Source organism: Atheta coriaria, unplaced genomic scaffold, assembly GCF_025399875.1.
Source record: "Atheta coriaria isolate IRGN ID8LTWV9N9 unplaced genomic scaffold, Caltech_Dcor_3.1 hic_scaffold_3_pilon, whole genome shotgun sequence".
Lineage (NCBI taxonomy): Eukaryota > Metazoa > Arthropoda > Insecta > Coleoptera > Staphylinidae > Dalotia > Dalotia coriaria.
In genome coordinates, this window is record NW_027045445.1 from 2,657,959 (window position 1) to 2,680,666 (window position 22,708).

Genomic DNA, 22,708 nt, shown 5'->3' on the forward strand with positions numbered 1-22,708 from the left:
CACGGATATAAGTGAGATGCAAATCCTGATTTATATATTCGGCGTACGCGGACGACAGATTTTAATGTTATTTCGAGTCACAAATTGTTTAAATTGCATCATGACTCAGCCGAACTTGACGCTAACGGGTGCGGGCACCTACTCATTATGTAGCTACCGTCGCGCGCTTTGGGGGTGCCTCAATCGGCATTACTTTGCCGAGTTTTTTTCACTCCCATCGTCTGCAGCTTAAAGTGCCTTATATTTATTCATAATATTGAAATTAAATGTGGATTTTAAGTCTTAATGGCTCTAATTCTTCTCTTAAACACTTGAATGCAAAAAAACACTGAGGAACACATCAAAGACAATAATATATAGCGTGACAAGAGCTTAATTTACAAGGGAGACACATCGTTTTGTTGCAAATGCAAACAGAAACCGAATTGGATATTACGCAATAAAACATGACAATGTTAAGCGGGGGAGTAGGGGTAGGGTTGGGAGTAGCTCCACGCAAGTCAGAAGCAATAATTCCGTTTGTAAGATTTAACACGCGCGAGTAGCAGCAAGGGCAGGTAACGGGTTACATTAGAGGTTAAGCGTCGAGATGATATGCACAAACAGGGCATGTCCGCTCGCGCCGCCACATCAAAGCGATGAGTCAAAGCGGGCAAAGCGGCGCGACGAAAGCGCGCACAGGGAGACGAACTCAAGGCACAACACCGCCAGCGGAATCAGCGTGGAGGCGGCATTGCGGAAGCTTAACTTTGTGTGTCCACGTGCCCTCTCACCGTCATCACCGGTGCGCGTATGCCGAGGTGACGTTTCTAAGCCACCGGTGGTGCTCTTCGCTGCTTCTCCACACCCGCTGTCCCCGAAATGCGCGATTATGCGTTTCGCGTTGCACGCTGCCATCAACGTAATAAAACAATGATAATAATAATTCGATGAAACAAACGCCGGCGACAAGCGAACAGCTCTCCTAAAGGCGCTCTGGGCTAAGAGAGCTTTGTGCAACTTGATGATGGAATAATTAATTTCACCTTGCACCTTTACTACTATAAATCTCATCCTGCATTAAATTACACGCGCTGCTTGTTAAAAATAAAAACAGGCGAGTGCTATATGAAAATTTATTATTTTAATATTTGAGAGAGTTTGTTAGATGAAAAAAAAAAGATAGTGAATGACTGGAACGTGCGTTCAACTCCTAATTTCACGAAAATTCGATCGCATCCTATTCTATCACTTCTAGCACCTCGGGACGTGCACAAACAGCGTGCTGAAAAAAGAACGCTTAGAACCCATCATAAAATCTGAAGACCATCCTTTTGGGAGCAAGTTATGAAGCTTCTATGCCTTTATGACTTTGACGACTTGACGTTGCCCATTCGCACCTACGTCCACTCTATCTATACATACCTAAACTCAAGTCAATTTTGACAGTATTTATAGAAGGATCTCTCGTGCAAAATTGATATGGTCACAGAGATGGCCAGCGGAATGAAAATTTAAATAATAGCTAGCGTCCTAGCCAATCCAATTACCTTCGCTTCCATCTTTCACCCTACGCCGAGTCGGTAATTCGCGAATGATAATATTTCAAGGGATTGAAGAAAATAAAGGGACCGTTCCTCACCTTGAAGACGCGCGGAAGCCGGCATACAATTGAAATGCGCCGAAAACGTTGAGTCGCGGACGAATGAGCACCGCGCTCGCTTTCAAAGCGGTTTGATTTGTTGGCGCAGTTAATTGAAATCCAAGAGGCAATTACACTATGACGCGCCGCTCGCTCTCTCGCCAAACATCTCAGCGCATACACCTCCGGGCAAACAGTGGCCCGCTTCGCCTTTATATCAATTGCAACATTACCTTTCGCCCAAAGCAAGGGCGGGCGTCGAGTCGAGTTGATCCTTCTTTATTGCTATCACTTTCAGCTAAGTGCCGCAATATTCACATTCGCCTCGGACTATTTTACTTGATTGAACTAACAAATAACATTCAATCACAGACTAATTCTTATTTTATTTCGGACGGGTCGATTTTGCAATGAATGGTGAAGGAAACACGTTTCACAAATAGTTACGAACAATTGCGATGCATTTGGAGCAGAAATAATTGGCGGAGATAACAATAGAATGTGTAAGTGCGCTCGCGCCTGAGGAATTGATGAAGGGACACCGAATTAATTCGACAATTAACAAACAAAAACGACGCCCGTTTTGGCATCTCGCTGCTGGGAGAAGTAACGGCGCTGGCGTGCGCTGTTATCGATGCTGGCGCTTTCGTCGCGCTGGCAGATATTGCCTCCAATTTGCAATGGCGCGAAGGTGAGCATGGAATGTTAATTAAAAGCGTCGCGCCAGCCGCGTACGCAAACGAGCGCCGATACCAAGCGTCGATATCTCGTCTTCGGAGCGCTCGTCCGCGTCTAATTAGTCCGGTTGACATTGCGGATCACTCATGTCTACAAATGTCTTCGGATATCCGCCGTGACACGCCAATGAATTCACTTCTACACCCACTCCCTAGTTGGATAAGCCAACGTGTAATTTGTAATATACCCCGCAAATTATTTGCCTGGGCAAAGAAAAATTAGTATTGCAGACACTCTGTAGGTAGGTACCTAGGTATAGAATACGCAAGAAAGCACTCCGTGTAAATTGTCGCAGAATGCGAAGACAATGCCGGAATAGCAGGTAATTGGGCTCGTAGCTAGTTTACCATTTAGTGTATGGAATTGGCTGCGCGTGTACCAAGAGGAATAAAATGTGCGCATAAACATGAACGCGATGGTATGTGCGAGACTGGGGCACACCTATCGGATCCGCATATCATCGGTTTGTTTTCCTTCTTCGACGTGTTAACGTGGCGTGTACAGATGAGAGGCGCAGGGGGCGGCTCACAAACTAAGGGCATGCACGGCTTAGAAATGACCCCAATTGAGTGGGTTCGCAATGTGCGGCGCGACGATGTCACGTCCCGTTTTGAAGCCCGTCTCCCGCGGGAACGCGTGCCGATAGGAATTCGCCGCATCGCGTCGCCGCCATCTTATAACTTCTCATATAAGACGAGCTGGTAGACGGGCACGCCATCCACAAACATCAAATCCACCAGCTCTGTCCGTAGATTACGACCGATAGACACGAGATGTATTTGGTGGACTTGTAGATACCTATATTTGCAGAAACAATAATATGCCAGAAAATGTAGTTTTACTCAAAACCACTATCTTCGTCGGAAAACCTAATTTCAAAACACTGCTCACTCGTCACTCACCATTAGGCAGTGGCCGTCCCTAAAGGTTAAGCGCTTTTATTCATTGACGACGACTGGCGATGTGGCTCACTGCCGTCGTCGTCGTGGGGGCGGCGGTGAATTGCGTCCGGCGTTCCGACGAAGCAATAGACAACTCGGCCGCCGCGCTTGTTCTCGCATTCCGGACGCACGCTAGTTCTCTCCGCAGCGGCGGTTGCGACTCCAGGTTAATTAAGTTCTAGTTTACTGGTCGCTTTTCGGACCGTTCGGATATCGTATAAACATGCCGGAATTGCACCGACCGTCACATTCACGACGGGCTTAGTGCGCGCGGAGGTTTCAGCTATGACGACGTCGACGCGGTGCTGGACGAAAACGACGCGAACGCAATATACATAAACTTTTATCGCTCGCCACTTTGTACGAAATGTGTATATTTCGCTTCTATAATAATCATTTACCAGCTTGACCCTAACTAATGGCACACACGTAGCTGTGCGCTGGGTTGATATCTTGCTCAAGCCAGCAACAACATTTCGCTTCTACACATTCGTATGCGTTTGATATTTTTACGCCCGGTTGTATTGTGTGTTGAAACATTTTTATTCAGAACGTGTGTTTCTTAACCTTTCTTTGTTTGCTTCCATTTGCTTCATTTTGTGCGCGCTATATGGGTAATCAATACTTCGATTTGTTGATTAGAGAAAGACTTTATGCAAACAGAGAAGTTGAATATTTCACTAATCGAATGATGAACGGTTGTTTAGCTAAGTGCCAGGTGAGTTTCGCATAAGTGTTCGGTGGGTTTTTGCTCTTCTTCCTCAACCAGGCAGCAATGGTAGAAGACGGTGGCGGCGGCGGCAATAAAACAAATAACGGGTTAGAAATTAAACACGCACACTATGAACTGGCAGCGTGCGCGCGCTCTCGAACAAAATTAAGTTTATCCATAAATTTGATTTAACAGCGAACCGGAGCGGAAGGGGCGCCGGCCCCGAAGTCGAATGCTAAGACCTTTTGATGCAATTAAACATGATTTGTTCTGGCTCATTTGCAGCGCCGTTTCTGAAACAATCCCCGCACGTCGATGACGAATGGGCCATGGGCTGTATGCCCCGCTTTTATATACACGTACACGCGCAGGCGGCAGGCAGATATTTCACATTGAATTCGCTGAACAAAAGGACGCGGCGCGGAAATTTATTATTGGCATTTTAAATCATTTATTTGTTCTAATTATATTTATGCGCTCAAAATTGGCCGCAAATTGCGCACGCTGAATTCGAATGAGGACGCAGAGAACATCACGTTAATAAATTTCATGCTTGTTGATTTTCGTTTTTGTCCGCGTATAATTTTTGGGATGCAATTCGGCACAGTGTCTTGCGTTAATGTGTGGAATTGTGAAACTCGGCGACGGTAATAAAGAAGCGCCAGCAAACACACGGGGGTATTTAAAGCTTATTTCTTGCGCTGTCCTATAGAAGATGATTAATTGACGCGGTATTTTTGTACGGCAATAATTTCAGTTTTCGTTTCCACACCGGAACTTCCGATGTAAGTTTCATGGGCGCGCAAAGGCGGCGAGGACGCGACGACGACGCCTGATATATTGCCGTAAACGCTAATACACCGCGTTTACTTCATGCATTTACCACATTACAACATCCCGCTAAATATAAACCAAATCGTCGTGTTCGGTGTGTACCTTCTTCATCGCCAACACGTTGAGGCATAGTGTGTGTTTACGCGCACACCTACAAGCATGTACGACCGCAGGGGGTGCACACACATTACACAACAACAACAACGTGTAACAACAACAAAAGATTCCGCTTGCCGCAAACAAACAAATGCCAAGCGCGCGTCGTCTCCATGAAGAAGAGCAAATTGCACGAGGGGTAATAAAGAAAAATAAATAAGAGCGCTGCGCGGTGCACGGAGAGGCGGAAAAAAGAGATGCAGGAGTGCCACACCGGTAGCAACTTGGATAAGCAAATGCTCCTGGTTTGCATTTGCTTATGATGTGTACTGGCGCGCTCTCGAGTCAGGAAAACATCCATATCTGAGAGAAACAATTTATGAGCTTTTCGACATTCCGTTCGAGGATAATTTACACATTGCTTTGAGATTCTTTAACGGCATTCTGTATATAAAAATAATAAAAGTATTTTGGAATTAAATAAATACCGGAGCAATTGGACGAAAACAGAATAAGAAATCTTGTTTAATATTGACGGCACTTATCGCTGGCTGAATGTGCTATTGCTGGTTTCTGGTTGTGCGCAGAGTGAAGGAATGGGCGAACTTTTGGCTGGATTCGCGTCGTCCATCACGGCCGAAAATCATCTGGCCGTCACTAGCAAGTTATATACGACTTGGCAGAGATGCCTTTTTAACCATACAGGGACGCAGCGCGTCCTACATTCTCCAAAGACGCCAGCATGCACCCACCAGCAACTCGCTCGCAGGCTTCCAGAAAAATACATAAACAAAGCAACTTACGCGCACGACTAATGCATTTCGAAATTTATCGCGCCGATTAACGATTTCGGTAAATGCGTTTGCGTATTGACCTATAAAATAAAGACGTACAAATTCGACCCTGCACTCGGAAGGAATGATACCGCACGATATCGTCTAGCCCAGCCTCGACATGAACTATGGCTGACAACCGACCGTTCTTAATGACACTGTCAAACGTTTGCCTGATTTGTGACGCCAGGTTTCGATTAAAGAACATCACTTTCAGCCGCCCGCGCCAACGCAGACGAAAGGATTGTCGACGAGTGTTCAGTTGGAGAAAATATTGCCGACTTCAAACGCCAGCGCGGACGTCTTCGGGCAAAAGCTAAAGATTAGTTATGACCGTCGACATATTTCATACGAAACGTCACTTTATTTCTTTGCGGTCGGTGCGCTCGGAGAACCAGCGCCAAAGAATTCCAGGGCAGCAGGGCGCGTAAAACAAAACGAGAATTTAATTTGATACAAAATTTCCATCCAAATTCTTTGTTAGATAAAAAACGATCGTATTCTTAATGTGAATGAGCGACATTTCGACGCAAGTGATGTTAATTGGGGATGTTTTGTTGGGGTATGCGACCCTGAGCGGCGTGTTTGCGAATACCTTGTGAGCGTGGGCGCATCAAGCTCACGATTACCGCTCGCATTACGTGCACCGATCCCCTAAAAACAACGACGTTTTCAACGCGCTCGCCGCCGCTCGTTCGAAGGTTGTTAGTCGCGCGATTCGTGCATATTCATACCATCCTCGCCCGCCGCCTCTTTGCGCCCCACCCTGCACCCTGCCCACACCGCGCGCCCGCTTGTAGTGTGAATATTTATGATTTTATAAATTAAACGTCGTTGCCGACGACGCCTGTAATTTTCCAGATAGAAACAATAGCGCGAAATAATTCGGTAGCAATTCCGTGTTAGCCGGGAGCCGAATGTGTTCCGGTCGGCTCATTCGTAACAATTTAGTCCAGCTGGCACATGATATTACAGGACATCACATATTTATGGCCCCCGGGCCCGTGCGCGCCACCCCGCACTGTGGGCTTCCTAGGAGGATCCCGCGCGCGGGGGGCGGGTACGGACACTAACTGCGCTGGTCAAGTAAGTAATTACAAACGGTGGACACCCGCCAAGCGAACGCCGCCACCTCTCCGCGCGGCAAGGTTCTATCTTCTTTTCGTTTCGTTTTCGTGCGCTGATGTTGTGCTACGTGCTCGGCAGCATTTTGTTGGTAATGTCGTCGAGGGCTTTTTCCCCATTAGACTGTTAGATTTGTTTTACCTAGATTTTAGTAATTTTCTGTGACGCTACCAAAGGTTTTTTTTATTGCAAAAACAGAAATAAATAATAAATTCAAGAAAAGAAAATTGAACGCAAGCAGAAATGAAAACCAATGGATTAAATATCGACTTGGTTTCATGAGTTGCGCGTGATGTCCACTGCGACCTCATCCCCCTGCGGGCGCTTAGATGGATAATAACAAAATTGGCAAAAAGGACCCCGACTTTGTCGTCGTCGCGCACCCGTATATACGTGTGATTTGTAAGTGTGTATCCGGAGGTCGGATTGCTATTATCATAAATTAGTTCGAATGGGTTGACGTCTATAGTGAATAAAGCTCAATGGTTGCATGATACGGGAAGTTACGATGTTTACCTCGGGGATCCGAAGGAGAGCGCATTCGGCGTCGCACGCTCGCCGTGGTCGAACGTGTGTTGCGGCGGGATTGCAAAGACACCGAACGAGTGGCGAGCCAGGACACACATACACTCGCATGCACACATAAGGGTGGCATTCGTAGAGTTGCTTGCCATGGCAGGAATGGGAGAAAGAAAAGGCTGGCGACTGTTCCCGACTGATGTCCCGATACCCGCTTGTTTATGGGACGGCTTAAACTATGTCCAGTCTAACGGACCTCATATACAATGCTATCTTCAGATCCCGATGGAACAGGGACAACTTATTTGAGTCTGGGGCTGAATCGCCGATCGGAAGACCAGCGTCGTTGATCCGATACAACCACACTAGTGGCACCTCCATCGACAGCGGGAAAAACAACTTTTAACGAGAAAATAATATCAATAAATCCACCAAATACCAAGAGAATACAAATTTGCAACCTTTAAGATTAGTAAATTTTTGGTCATACAAATACATAAACTTTGAAACTTTGAGATTAGATATACTCAAATTTATAACATATTTCTCAATCCACTAGAACTAAGATATCCTGGGTGTATTGATAAAGTCAGTTTGAAGATCCAGACAAGAATAGAAAGAAGGGAACGTTATGCTGTACAAGAGATGGGGACAACATCCGATAGAATCGACAAGTTTATTGGGCATAGTGTCCTGTCTGTCTACTAATATCTGGAGACATCGCCGCAGGTAGTCGCTGGCCAAAGCTCAACTATCGATGATAACCATGTCCTTCCCTTTGCGCCCCGGACGGTTGAACGGAAAAGGAAGTGAAATGCGTATTAGCTCTGGGTATAGACCAGCTCAGAAGAAGTGGAAGGTGGAGGGACACGAAGAAGTCCAGGTGAAATACGTCCCGATAGCGTAATGTCGTCCTGGGAGAGTGGGCCGGACCAGAGCGTCGCCGTTCGATTATTGTCCGACAAGAAAGTAAAAAGGAAGATATGGCGCCGGTGGGAGTTGGGACGTCAATTCGCGTTGACCGGGACTAAACACTATCGATACCTATTGTCGCTTGCGATCTCTTAAACTAAGGTTTATAACAGCGAGTGTTGTCCACCTTTTCGCCCGATTGTATTTCGGCCGTCCAATTTTCTAACGAAAAAGCTCGTGTTATTTACACGTGTGTGCAGAGAAATCAAAAAGGCCCACCAACGGCTAGGCTGGGACGACAGAAAAACCACGTTTGTGTTGTGCGCACGATTTATGTTTGATTTCCTTTATTTCACTTCTTATGCGCGCATTTCCCCTCAGATACGAATTATCCCGCGTGCATATACAGCGCGCAAATAAAACCCTAATTTATGTCCTGTTTAAGCCTCCGCTCCGCGCCTCGTGTTTGTTGTGTGTTGATAGGTACATATTAAAATTTTCACGTGTGCCGCTGGATGTGGCTGCTCTTTTGTGTTGCATCCCGCACAATACGCCGTGCGCTCGGTTTTGAAAAGTTGAAAGGGGGGAATGAAGGAAATGAGGGAAATGAAAGGAAAAGACTAAAAGCGACTAGGACGAGCGCAACGTTCAAAGACTCGGAAAAGACAAGGGGATGGGAATAACAGATCAGACTCAAAATATGTGTACGAATTGTATAAATGAAAAATAAAACTTTCCATCTGGTGGAGCGCAGAGCGTCGCGTTCCGAATAGCGTCTAACGCTCCGCTCGCCGTCGTTATGCGAGCGCACATGTGTCTCGATTGTACTCGTGAGAAATCACTTCGTTCATTTTTCGAAAAGTATAGAACATGTAACGAAACGTAATACCGTCTGTTTGCGCGAAATATCAAAATGTGCCAGACGAGGGAGGCACGCTGACTTGCAAAGAGGTCGTTTGTTGTATTGTTTGCTTGATTATTATTTCAAGCAAACGCACATATTTACATTTTGTATAATATAACTTGGCGCCTTTCATGATTTGATTTTTTCAACATTAAAAATAAATTTCTAAAAACGCGCTGAAATTGTACCTACCTACTTCAATTTCAAATTAGAAACTTTAAGTACCCCCTTTTTATACATAAATCGGCAAGCATTAAATTTTATCAACACCCCTTCTTTAAAGACTTCCTTTCATTATCAACTTTTCCTAACTCGTTCGTACACCAGGAATGTATAGTTGAAATGATGAAATTTTAATGTGCGCTCGTTTCTCCCACTTTGTACACTCGTTTTTTGTACTGAAACTTTTTATTCTTTATGCTTCAACTTCACCGAACCAACGTCAATGTAAACCGAGGCTGGCAACGCAAAAAATTAACGAAAACCCAAAGGCGAAGCGCAAAACTTCTTCAAAAACGCAAGCAGAAAAGGAAAATCTCGTTCGAGTGTGTCGAGATTTTACGATCGACATGCAAAAAACGCACGCGAACTCTTTAATTCTTTCCGGGCGTTCAAGCGGCCGCAAAAAAAGCTAGGTTTCCACCTCGATTACTTAGTTAATGAAATTAATCCGGAATGTACGTCGTCATCCCGCTGCTACGCTTGGTCCAAGCTTTGCTTCACCTCAAACCGAACCTTCCTCAGCTTGTTCATCCAACGTCTTAAAACTTAAACCCATAGGCAAACCACGGAGCGCCTCATAGTTTTCCGCCTCGTAGTGGCGGCGGTTCTTGATGGGTCCCCCAAGGTATTCTAATCCTTCGTGTTCGTCCTTTACACAGCTCTAAGATGCTTTACGAGCGCACCGCAAACGCTGGGCGAAGGACAATAACTGCGGCGATTTATGAGTGTTGGACATGCTGATTCCTTGCGCACACGCGTAATTGTTGCGAGTAATGTGTTGGCGAATAAGCGGCGAGACATAAATCAGGAAGAAACGCCCGGCAGACAAGTACAAGTCACAGTGCAAATATACGTCGCGCAGGACTCCTCTCTTTGCTCGGGCATTACAATGTGTACCAGTTGAATGCTGTGCATGAAGTCAAAACGCGCAATTAGAACCACCGTTTAACACCCTGATGCATGGCCTCGCATACAGGCGAGGCGGTGTCCTCCCCGCGGACGCGCCGCCGCCAGCCCGCCGACTGCAATGAGCGCGACGTGTAAGCGTGCCGACAACCGGGCGATGCTAAACGTTATTTATTGTATTTACAACTGCATTATGTGTTGTATATGTGTGTCGTCTGTTTGTCTTCTTCTTGTTTAAGTTTCATTACGATCTGTAAATCTTACTCGGAGCAAGATTCCTGCAACCCAATATACGCGGACATTTAAAGTTTACGTTAAATAAAAGAAAATATCTATTGCCAGACCGCATAATCTTTACTTTAATAATAAAGTGTTCGAATTTATTTAACTATTAAATATTATACGATGAAATCTAGTTCAGATTGAACCTAAAGTAGCAAAACTTTTCTCTTGGTAAACAAACTATAAACTATAACAGCATGCACTGCGACAACATCGATGTTTGTAAGAAAACCTACAATTTTTCCTGTACACCCCCATGCCCCACCGATTGCACCCTCACTCACGCTGTTTCACTTTGCGCATTGCCGACTGATTTGTGCTTTTTATAACTTTAATGGAAAGTTAGTTCCCATGTTCAATCCGCCGATACGCGGCATGTAGTATAATGCGCTTTTAGCCCGGTTGCCGGGTGCACCGATAACGTTTCATCCTGTATCTGAGTCTAGGTCTCCACCCGGGTTTACTATATCCCAAACAGAGTGCGCGCGTGGGCCCCCCGCACAGTATTGCAATCGCACGTCCCGTTTTAAATGCACTTTATTGATGACAATTCAATAATTATATGGCACTTTAGCGTTTTAGATACGAAATCATAGACGGGGCGCCATTTATTGCGCGCGTACCCTCGGCTTTTGTTAGGTTGTGTGTTGTCGCATGCTGCACACGTAACATGCGCGCGTGAAGCCGAGTGAGGTTTTGCCGGTTTATCTACCGCTTTCCGGTGTTGTTTACGAGCTAATTATAGCGTTTGCTCTCGTTTAGCTTGTGGGGGATGCTGGGGAAAATGTGGACGGGGTGAGGTAGACAGTTGACGCCGTGTTTGCGAAACAAGAGTCAACGGCATTGAAAAAATTACAATACTGCGCATATCAATGAATAATCTTAAATTCCTACCTTATTGTTCCTATTTTTTCTTAATCGTCTGGACATCGGGCCAAAGGAGTGTTCAGTGCACTGGAATCACATTTATATTTAAGTGTCATTGTAATATTCGAAGTCGATATTTTGTAATTTATAACAATTCACAACACTCTGTCACACCACGCAGCGCGTTTAAGACTGGTTTGCAAGTCTGTGCGTGTTCACAACTTGTATATCTTATCGTCTTATCAATGCCGAGTCAAGAACAAAACAAGTTGATACACTACAGTTCTGCAATGCTTGTAAACACAACTATCTAGAATTTTAGTCTGCAACGAAACGATGAAATTATTGACTTCGTTATGATTTAAGTATTAATTAACGACACTTTATTAATGCAGCTACTCTCACGCTTATTAAATCGTGTTTCTAATAAAGTTTTGTGACGTGACACTTACACTATTTCCCTATTTCCATGTTTAGGTTTTTGTATTCGAACTTTTGAATTTTAAAACTTCGAATGGACTTTGCACACTATTAAGAAATTTAAGGTTATAAACACATGAGTGTAGATACCTATAGGGAAAACGGCGATGTCAGCGCCGACGCGGTAAATTTAGCAAGTTTTACCCATCATTAAGTGCTGAATTGAATTTATTTACTAAAATAGTATTTCCCTTGTAAAAGTGATTTTAAATTCATGAAAATAGAGAAGCACTTTAAGAACAGCTAATCCACTGAATACACTCTTGAATTACTGACCAGTGGGCGAGTGCAAGGATTTCCATCCCTACGCCGCCGGCGAAACAGGAGAGAGGCGAAAACCTATTATTGCAAGCGATAAATATGGCGCTAAGGTTACTCGCCTGGACAATGGCGGGTGGCATTAAAACTATGAGCCTTTTGTATATACAAAAGTAATTCAAAATTCACATCGAATCCATTTGGGCGGCCGTACGTTTCCTGCATCTCTTTTCTTCCTTCTTTCACATTCGCCAAAGCATATATCACCCACGTCGCATATATAAAAGGAATCTGGTTGTCATAATCTCTTACAATGCCCATTCGCGCGAAATTTCGCATTAACCAAGCTGCGCGCGCTGCATTCGGAGGCAAAAAAACATTTCAATATGTTGCGTTTTAATCCAGAAAGTACTCATCTATTACTTGTTAAGGCCTTGGCAAATGCGGGGCTGGCGCCGGGCGAATGTTTATTATATATAATGGCGTTGCGGGCACGTAAGAGGCGGCCGGCGAGATCGGTATGTAAAGGGTCCGCGAGCGTTGCACACACCACGCCAAAGCCCTCGGCAGGCTTCTAAGTGATTCATGTATTGTTTCTCGTTTAGGCCCGCCGCTCTCCGGCTTCGCGCGGGGGGCCTGCGAGAAAACCCGTAAACCAGTGGAAATTATGTCCTTCGCAAGTGAATTGTGTAGCACAACCGACGGCAACCCTAAATTATGAAAATGTAAAAAATACATTTCCACTCTCGCGCTCGCCGTTCTAATAGAAATTCGTACATCGTCAGGGCGCGCGCCTCCCGCAACACATGCAGATGCGCCGCAGATCCGAACGTGAAGCACTGCCGCCGCCACCCGCCCACGCCATAATATAAAAAGCGCACCGGAGTAGATTTGAAGTAGCGAATGCGAGACAAATAAAACTCGCCTCCCCCTTCTAGTTTAATACGCCATTTTTACTCCGACCTATGCGTTCGGAAGTGGCGGCTGGCTGGTTTAGGCGGTCTGTTATGCTTCGCTATGCTGCCGGCTCCTGTGGAGGTAAGCGTAAAACCTGGGATTTCTCATTGTGACTTATTTATTATTGTACAAGGGTATTATGTTTAAATATGTACCTCCCGCCGAGCATTATTCGTTGCTTTCTTTTTCTGACATGTTCTTGTTTATTTGCTAAGAATTAAATCCAATATATTTTCCATATTTATTTCGCAAATGTACAATCTTACTTTACCAACATTTATATATTTAACCAAAGCTTTGGCATAGTTCTGCAAATTTATTATTAGTTTGAAAGTAAAGGTTAATGAGTTTGCACACAAACAAGTATATTTTTCGCACGCCCTTTATCACTCAACACGATTCTTCTAAATTGAAAATCAATAGGCATAAGAAACGCTTCATGATTGATTATCTTTTATGGCGTAACGTATTAGGTTGTTTGTAAATAGAACATGAGTACATTCGTAATCAGACAACTGAGCACATTTGTCATAGGTTTTAGCTTTCACGGCATACCCACATGTTAGCATTTGATATTGTTGCAGCTTACACGCTTAGAGCCTAAACAGCGCAACACAACGCGATGCAAATGCGGTAAATCGCTAAATATGCATTCAAAGCTTCGCATCAAGTATCAAATTTATTTGCCGGCGACGAATACAACACTCTATGCAACAAAACTTAATTTTAAACGTTTATTCACAAATCTATAGCGATGAATCTTTGGTAATCGTTAAAATTTAATTCAAATTGAGCTTGTGGATCGGATAGATTCAAAATGAAACTTCGCAACGCAACAAATTCAAAACTCACTTACAAACACATTCAAGCATTGCTCACACTCATAATCACACCCGCCGTGAATGATATACTTGCCGCAGAAGTTGCAGCCTCATGGTGTGCGTACGGGATGCCTCGGCTCTCTCTGGTATGGATTTCATTAGAAACGAATTTATGTAACGCCGATAAGGACCTTCTATCAATATATTAAATCATTTGCGTCACGCGGAGCGGCGCGCTTGCGAGGCGGCGCGCCGCGGCGGATGTACAAAGAACTTTATTTAAAAGTAATAAATCAAAGGGCCCCGAACTGAAGCGCGAACGCCAGCGCCGCCACAGCCGCGCAGTTAGCGCGCGAGCGAGACGCCCGCCGCCACCGTTTTTGGCGTAATCTGTACAAATGCAGTAACGCCCGAAACTCCAATAAATTATATTTGTTCTTCAAAATGGGAATTCGGCCGCGTTCATTTTCACCAAATTATCGTAAATCAAAAACGACGTTGAGCTTCAAAATAATATTTATATACTACTCGCAACTTCGGCGCTCGTAACTCTCGCGCGTGCGGGCGCGTATCACTCGTCCGTTGTGGGTTGACAGTGCGTGTTTTTGGCCGGCGGGTGGACACAGGAAAAAAAAATTCGTTACGCGAGCGCACGAGTCCAGTGTGCGACCGGTGGTTAGTGGACTGTTTTTGCCTTTGATGCACTCACAAATCATTCGCTCATTGGGGACATCACTGCGAAATGAATTGAAATAAGTGGCGTCGAACTCCATGAGTTATTACTGTTTTTATAACTTTCTGATTATTATCCATTTAGATACTTTAACCCATATCAAATACACATTAAAATTATAATACCATCTTTGTTTAAACAAAAATGTGTACCAATCAACTATAAAAGCCTAAAAAATAATTAATATTTTCCTGTCACATAATTGGATTATTAAATTAAAGTTTGTAAGTCCTTCACAAGTGCTGATTCGCCCCGTATATCTGCAAATTTTCCAAATTGGATTCGCTCAGATGCATTTGAAAACCCTGGCGATGTCTTCCTCGCTTTAATTTAAATTTAACATGCAGTTTATCGAAATTTATAGGTTACATTTGAACGCGCGTTATCCGTTCGTATAATTTTCATTATTCTGAAAATCGTCGGACGTTAGATCGTGGAATATTAAACGCGCCAGTGTCCCGACGAGCAAAACGAAAGATATGCTAGTTATCAGCGAGCGCGGGTGTCTCCCGGAGGCGGCGAACGCCGGAGAAGGACGCAATATTTATATTTACGGCTGTTTTGTCCACCTGCTACTGCAGTCTATCATATCTCCAGATATCGGAGATACAGAGATAATTGCCGGCAACACATTGTCCTTATAGAAGGATTGCGCATGCAGTTATTTACTAATGGGGCAGTTTAGCATCATAAAACTGCCCGTTTCGCCGGCACGAAATTATTATCCCTCTTATTTATGGACCGATATTATTAATTTGTCCCGATGCTGGACAAACGTGGGCGTGCTCTTATATTTTGAAACGTTCGCGCCGACTGCTGGACTTTTTTAATTAAAATTTGTTACGGCGACTAATGAAAGGGTCATCATGAAAATTTACAGTAAGTACAAAAATAAAAACAAAAATGCAAAAAGAGGCGTCGACCGTGACAGGACTCGAACCTGCAATCTTCGGATCCGAAGTCCGACGCCTTATCCATTAGGCCACACGGTCTGATGCGAATGTAGCGCAGCGCTACAGTTTATAACGTCAACCTACGATTCATCACCTATACCACACGTATGTGTAACATTGGTTGCATAGGTTAAACAAATAAATTTTTGAATTAATTTCAATATGTTTTCTTTATTCGTTTTTTTTAAGAGTTGCTAAAATATTGTTTTAGTGTGAAACGAGGTGTATACTACTTGCGGTGGATGCACAAAATGCAATATGATGCTCAGGAATAGCAAGGATGTGAAAGAAGAGCTCAGCCAACCGGGCGACTTCATCATAACCGCCACTGTGGATGACGCGACTTCCGACTTTCCGCCAACAAGGAAACACAGGCTCCGCCGCGTTGACGCCGGCTTCGCACGCTCGTCGTTGTTGCTAATTTACTTTTATGCAACTTTAAAGTCTTCTTTTTATCATCTTATCATCCGCCGAGCCCCGCTGCACACGAGCAATGCGCACGAAGACGCGAGAGTGAAATTGCGCGCTCCTCGTGTATCTTCATGCAAGGAGAGGCAGAATATCAAAGTGCACGAAATACTAGTTGCAGTTATGCACGGTAGCTGCTACCGAATTACCACTACACAGTGCGCCGGAGTAAAACTAAGAAAGAGTAGGACGGGACAGATAGCTTGCATGTTGTATGCATGCTGTGGCGAAGAAAATAAGCACAGAAGCCAACATATACAAACGGAGAAAAGTGGAAGACGCTCGCACGATGGTCTTGCAACTGGAACGCAAGAGTGTGGGCTTGTGTTGTGCGAAGGAGCAGAAAACGTCGAGGAGGTTTTATTAACGTCAGCGCCAGTGGCCACAAACAGGCACACGTAATGAGTAACACGAGCATAATGCGGGATAATTTTCTTCATCCTTGTGGCTTATTCAAAACGGTTTAATTCGACTATAAGAATGTACAACTTAAGATGTTGACCCGACAAGTACGAAAACACAATGACTAAATCCACATTTTCAAATTTTAAGCTAAAAATTTCTTTTGTTTTTATGTTTAATTATACTTTCACCCATTTAGACAACAGTCATGTATAATTCATGACCTTAAGGATTAATGGCGGAAACAATAAAATACAGGTGAAACAACAGTGCGGCGTAAACGCTCGTACGTTTGAGAGAGACGTGAGGGTGAGCATTACCGAAAAAGATATTTCAACGTATTAATTAAAAGCGCGCTGCTGATTTACCTTTTCCTCGCTCGTAGCGCTTTCGTGCTGGCAGACCGTGTTGAACATATCTGCTAAGGCAATAATTTCAAAATCAGTAAGCTGGCGTAAACCTCACGGTAAAATGCTTATGTCCGCGGCGCATTTAAGTGGCGGTCCTGTCGCGGCTTTTGCGTTTCTATTGTGCGTTGCTTAAAATTGGAACTGCGCGTCTGCGACGGCTCGCACCTAACACCTATATATTTTCGCATTGTCGCACCGAGATCAGATATCAGTTGGCTCGCAATACTCGGCAATGGCTTTTCATATAAGGTACATATTATTAGTGTGTGCCCAGCGTGACCCGTAAAATGCTACCTTAGCTTAGCAATTTCTGCACATTTCTAACGTTAACGCTATGCACGCTTTAATATGGAAATAATAATCGAGCGCTGCGAGCTATACCGAGAATGGCTTAATCCGAGTTTAGGGATTTGGTGATGCCAGCGGGGATTTGGTCATTTGACCATGTCACAAATCACTTTTGTCTGTTCTCTATTCAAAAGTGTTATATACTTTGCATTTTAATTAATAGGTACCTTCGTGTAAGTGTAGTAGTTTGTTGTGCAGATTTTAATTTGCTGTGCATTTCAAATATGTTAAGTTGAGAGAACACAAAAAAAGATTCCTTTGATGTTAATCTGGCTCGTGATAATGCTTCAAAGTTCAATACTTGTGATCCCTTAATGTTAGAAATGTTGGATGATAAAGAGATGTCCGCCGGTGCTGCATATACACACGTCTATTAAGCAAAATAGACCGGAGCAGTTCGGGGAGCAAGCGCGCACGCGAGTCTAATTAATTTCCTTTCATCACATCACAAAACGGACAGACAATCCCTTTGTAGGTCTTATTTTCCTTTTGACTGACAAGGCCATAAGAAGAGCGCGCGCCCGATCCAACGGTGGCCTTTCTTATCCTAATTAGCTCTTAGTTAGCGGCGAACGGACACGAGGAGAGCGGCGCGAGTGAGAGCGCACGCATTGTGAATCGCTGGCAGGCACAGATATAGCACCGCGGCGACGGCAAAAGGGCCGCTTTTGACATTAGCTCCCGAACGAACAAACCACCGACTTGAACCGTACACACGCCCGACACAAAAGCAAAGATGGACTGCGCCGATGGGAAGATATTAGTAAGAAGAGAGCGAGACAAATGGAGCGCACATCGTCGAAATGTCAAAATCATTCATACCGACGAGAGTGCTTCCAGTAAGGATTCAACTACTCATTCGCATACCACAGCGGTTGCTCCCGGGGCTTAGAACGCGGAACGAAGACAAAGCTCGAATTAATAGATCAAAGGCGGAAAGAAAGCAAACGCGCCGCCTGGAATAAAAGAAATTTAAATTGGTTATTAAATACGTTTAACATTCAAATATTTCCGCAAGCAGAAAAACAAACATTTGTCTTCGCTTACCAAAATGAACAAAGCAATATGTATTTAATTAATTGTTTACTTAAAACAACTTTGTAGTACAAGGCGTTGTAGGTATAATCTAATGAATGCTAAAGAAATTAATTCTCTATTCACTCGCGAGGCGTTTAGTACTTGACTACTTGAGCAACTATTACAAAACGGTTGAATTCGACCCTCTTTTGTAACTCATTCAACCTATCCACGCTTCACTTCATGCTCGAAAGCCTGCATGCGCTCGCGCGCTCGTCGCTCGCGTCCCGACGTCGGCGTTTCCACGTTTTCACGTCTCGGGGTGCGAAAGTGATGAATGAACGAGGCAAGCAAACCGAGTTTACTACTACGAGTACATACCGTTTCGCTTTCTACTATTTATTTACGTTTAGTCCACGTGGTAAACATGCTTGTGGTTAAATATCCACCCACTTCATACTTCATTCATAATATACCATAATATACTTACTAGTTTAATAAATTTTCTTTTCTTTTTTGTAAAATAATGTAATTTTTAATTTTTTTACATAAAGTATAAAATAAGTAAACATTTGAGTTGTGATGTTGTCACTTTGTCTTCCCGGTGAGTATTTATACGCATAATAATACTTTGCGTTTGCTCGTTAAGAATTATGCGCCGTCTGCCGCGAAATAAATTAGTTATAAAGATTTATGTAATGGAAAACATATATCATTAGAAAATTACAGTAATTTCGGCGCGTAGGACGAGCAGAGCGGCTGCTTTTCCGAGGGCGCAGAAAACGCTCAGCTCGGATTCATTCGCGCGCAAAACGCACGAGGAAGTATGAGCTGTGCGACGCCATGATGATATACATACACCGTCGTGAGCACTTTTCTCTTCGAGACAATGACAAATGCCGGCAGACACCTACCGCTAGTACTCCACTACTACCACAGTTGCAAAAATCGAGTTATCCACCAGAAACAATGAATAAAGAAGCAAACATTAAAAGCGTGATATATGACACCATGTCACGGAGATTATGCAAGAGAAAAAGTATGCCCGAGTAAAGAAATTTCAATAAGATCGTTGGATCATGAACAAAAAAACACAACGTAAGCCTCATGAAATGCATGAGGGTGATTCAAGTGGCAGTGAGAAAACAATTAGAAAAAAGACACGGATCAACCGATCGTCAAGAGATGTTAAGATCAGCGAAGTAAGTAAGTGGCGAATGGTGAAGAAGGGACGTCGGTGAATTCATGAATTACTCAAGCACTTGTGACAAATTGTTGCGGATTCGGTTAAGTGATGATATGCCATCGCCAGTGATCATTTAAGTCGTTCTTTTTCAAGTTCATCATTTATTCATTTAAAAGATAAGAGAATATTAATAGTAAGGTAGCATTTTCTCAATAGAACTTGTCAAAATAATCCATTTACAAGTTTAGCGGGATGGTGCTGATGGTTGGTTCGGTTAGATACTTCAGGATAATGCACCAGTACCAGAGGACTTTATGTGCGAGCAGATACAGTGATCCCTGCACATTACGACTCCTCGAGGGCCAAAGTATTAGCGTCCAATAAGGAATAGCTTTTGTTTAGTGACCACCGGTCACTAAGCACAGCCAGGCGCTTCGGTGACCAGTTTCGCCCGGGCTTTGTGTCCTTTGACTACGACATCTTTATAGCGCGGTCGCGGTCGCGCGCGCAGGAGCAAATATGTTCGCCCGCTTTCGGTACGATCATAAACACCGTTTTATACAACTGGCAGCACATTAAAATGGGATAAACGTAAGTTAACAGAAAAATGCGACAAAGTTTCGCCCACATCGATTTGTCATAAATAACAGAAAGCAAGTCGTAAAGCGTCGCCGCGCGAAATAGAAAAATCGAGAGATAAAAATGCACTTATCTGCGGCTAACAAGTCAAAGAATAAAAAGTAAAGAGTAAAGAATATCACTTTGAACGCTATAAAAAATCAGCCTATGTGATGACAAAAGTAATCAAACAATTGAAAAGTTTGATTAATTTTTGTGCACTTCTTAAAATTTAAAATGTAAATTTAGTTGGTCGGGTGCAGATTAATCGTCAGAAATATGAATGTCATAATTACATGCGCAAGCCCCGCAGGAAAAAAGTCGACGAATAAGAACGAAGTTCAATGAATACTAATGATATTGAATCTATAAACAATACGCTAACGTTATCTTTTAATTACCGAAGAGCGCGTGCTGGTGCGGCGGGTAAGAAAACCGAAATTTATGCATAACGCGTAAATATGTCCTTATTAAATGCCTTTTTTCACTTCCCCCAATCCGCACGCCCGGCGTTCTATATTATCCCACCTTAAGAAAGTCTCTACAGTCTTCCCCAATTCATTCCCGGAACAGCAAATAAAGTAAAACTTTGGTTAAGCCGGAAATAAAAAATAAAGCATGCAATTTCACTTTTAAATACAAAGTGCTCTTCAAACTTCATCAAAAATATGATAATACTGTTTCTATAATTACATTAGACTCAAATTTTATTATAAATGATAGAAATTATTCTATTTTATTAGAAGAAAATAAACTTTGTAATAATTTTATTGCTGATTTGTATTTATTTTTTGGGTATACGCCTTGTATAGATTAACTTTATCCGTTACAGAGTGAATTATGTAAACATAAAGAAGGGACTTGTATTTGCTATTGCCGGCATTTCTGCATTCCCGCCTGCGCCTTTGGAAAAAGCGCGCGGGCAGCGAGTAACTTCTTAATTTGAAGCGATTATTCTCATTATTACTATCCTATCTTAACGGCACAGCGTCAGAACGTGTATACACGCGGAGCGGTCTTGGCTATACGTTTTACTTATAAACCGCCGCCGCCGCCGCCCGCCGTTGCCTTCGACATCGTCTCCGCATTCGCGGCGAGCGAGGATTGTTGTTGATGTTCCTCGGATAAGTTGTCGCCGAAGTAAATTCACAAAAGACGCTGCGCGAGCAGCCGGAACGAAAATATAACTAGTGTGCAGTTTATGCAAATAATCTAGATGAGATTTTCGCCACAGAGACCACTTTTCCTCGAGGTTTATAATTTTTATTTTTGGGGTGAAGTTTTTGCTTGTGTACTTTCTCCACTTAAATCTTAAATTTGCAGAGGTGAGATAAATAATAAAATTTAGTATTTAGAGCAAATATACATAGTAAATATTCATATATTGGAATAACATGAATCTAACCCACCACCACATAGTAACGCATACAATTACATTTAGTGCTCGACGTTATGATGCAAATTGTTGAACACTCGACAGATATTATCCTCGTTGTGCTTAACTGAAAACACTATGAACGTTATAGATATTGCTCATCTCCGAAGCTCAAGACGCACATCTTCACACACAACGCACGCCCACACCTCCTCGACGGAGCGCGTGCAAACACGCCATGCTAATGGCGCGGCAGCATTCAAATCGCAAGCGTGCAAGAGTTGTGTAAGAGTGTAGCGAAATATGTATTCAGTGCCGACAAATGAGAGCGACGTCGACGATGGTAACCGAGCGAGGATAAATTCGCGGTTATTAACTTTTATTATTATGCTTTACATTACATTATTATCATTAGAAACGAAGAAAAAGATGAGAGGGCGCCGAGTATGACGCTAGGGCGATGGAAGGATGGAATTAATTATTCAAAGAAAGTGTTAAGAGAATATTATCCGCTGCGTGGCGAACATTACGCAATACTAAACAGAAAACAGAAGTGGAGGGGAGCAAATATGGTAAAAGGGTTGAAAAAGCGAAGTTATTGTGGAGCGCGTAGGTAATAAAAATAATCGCCGAAAAGATACTAACAGGATGTGCTCGAAGTGTACAAATAATAAAATTGCTTGCCGGCGAGCAAAATGATAGCACATCTGCACAATGTTTAAAATTGTTAATTTTAATAAGTACTATACTAATAAAATTAAAACAAACTATTTCATTATTGTAATTAGAAACTTTTTCTTGTTCATAATAAAAAATCAACGTAAATTTGTTCCAATGCTAACATATTGCCAAATTATATTTTAGTCATGGCTCCATCTAATGCACCACATCCAGGAAGCAAGCTCGAGAATCGAGGACGAACCGAAAGCGCATGCAAATGTAACGTTTGCCGGTATCTCTCGTCGTGATCCGGAGATGCGGTAATTATCTCGGAATATAAACCAAAATTTATTATCGTTAGTTTCTAACTTATCCCACAATTTTGAATAATGGTTTTGAAAATGTTGTAATATGTTCATGTGTGCCCATAATTCCCGGTCCTGGGGGTAGTGTAGATCAGTTTCTAAGTACATATTGAGATTACGTGTGCTATACCTGAGGGTACAAACT

At 43.2% G+C, this 22,708-nt stretch overlaps 1 protein-coding gene and 1 non-coding gene across 2 annotated transcripts in view; both read right to left on the reverse strand.

Annotated features, from left to right (window-relative positions):
- Positions 1-11,678, reverse strand: part of gry (trafficking protein particle complex subunit 11 gry) — a 39,982-nt gene extending 28,304 nt beyond the window's left edge. The window contains exon 1 of the mRNA XM_065317574.1: positions 11,540-11,678. The gene's annotated coding sequence lies outside the window, so the exon portion shown is untranslated. The remainder of the gene's footprint in view (positions 1-11,539) is intronic.
- Positions 11,679-15,680: 4,002 nt separating this feature from the next.
- TRNAR-UCG (transfer RNA arginine (anticodon UCG)) lies at positions 15,681-15,753 on the reverse strand. Its single transcript has one exon. It is a non-coding gene; the product is annotated as a tRNA-Arg (tRNA).
- Between the last annotated feature and the right edge of the window lie 6,955 nt (positions 15,754-22,708).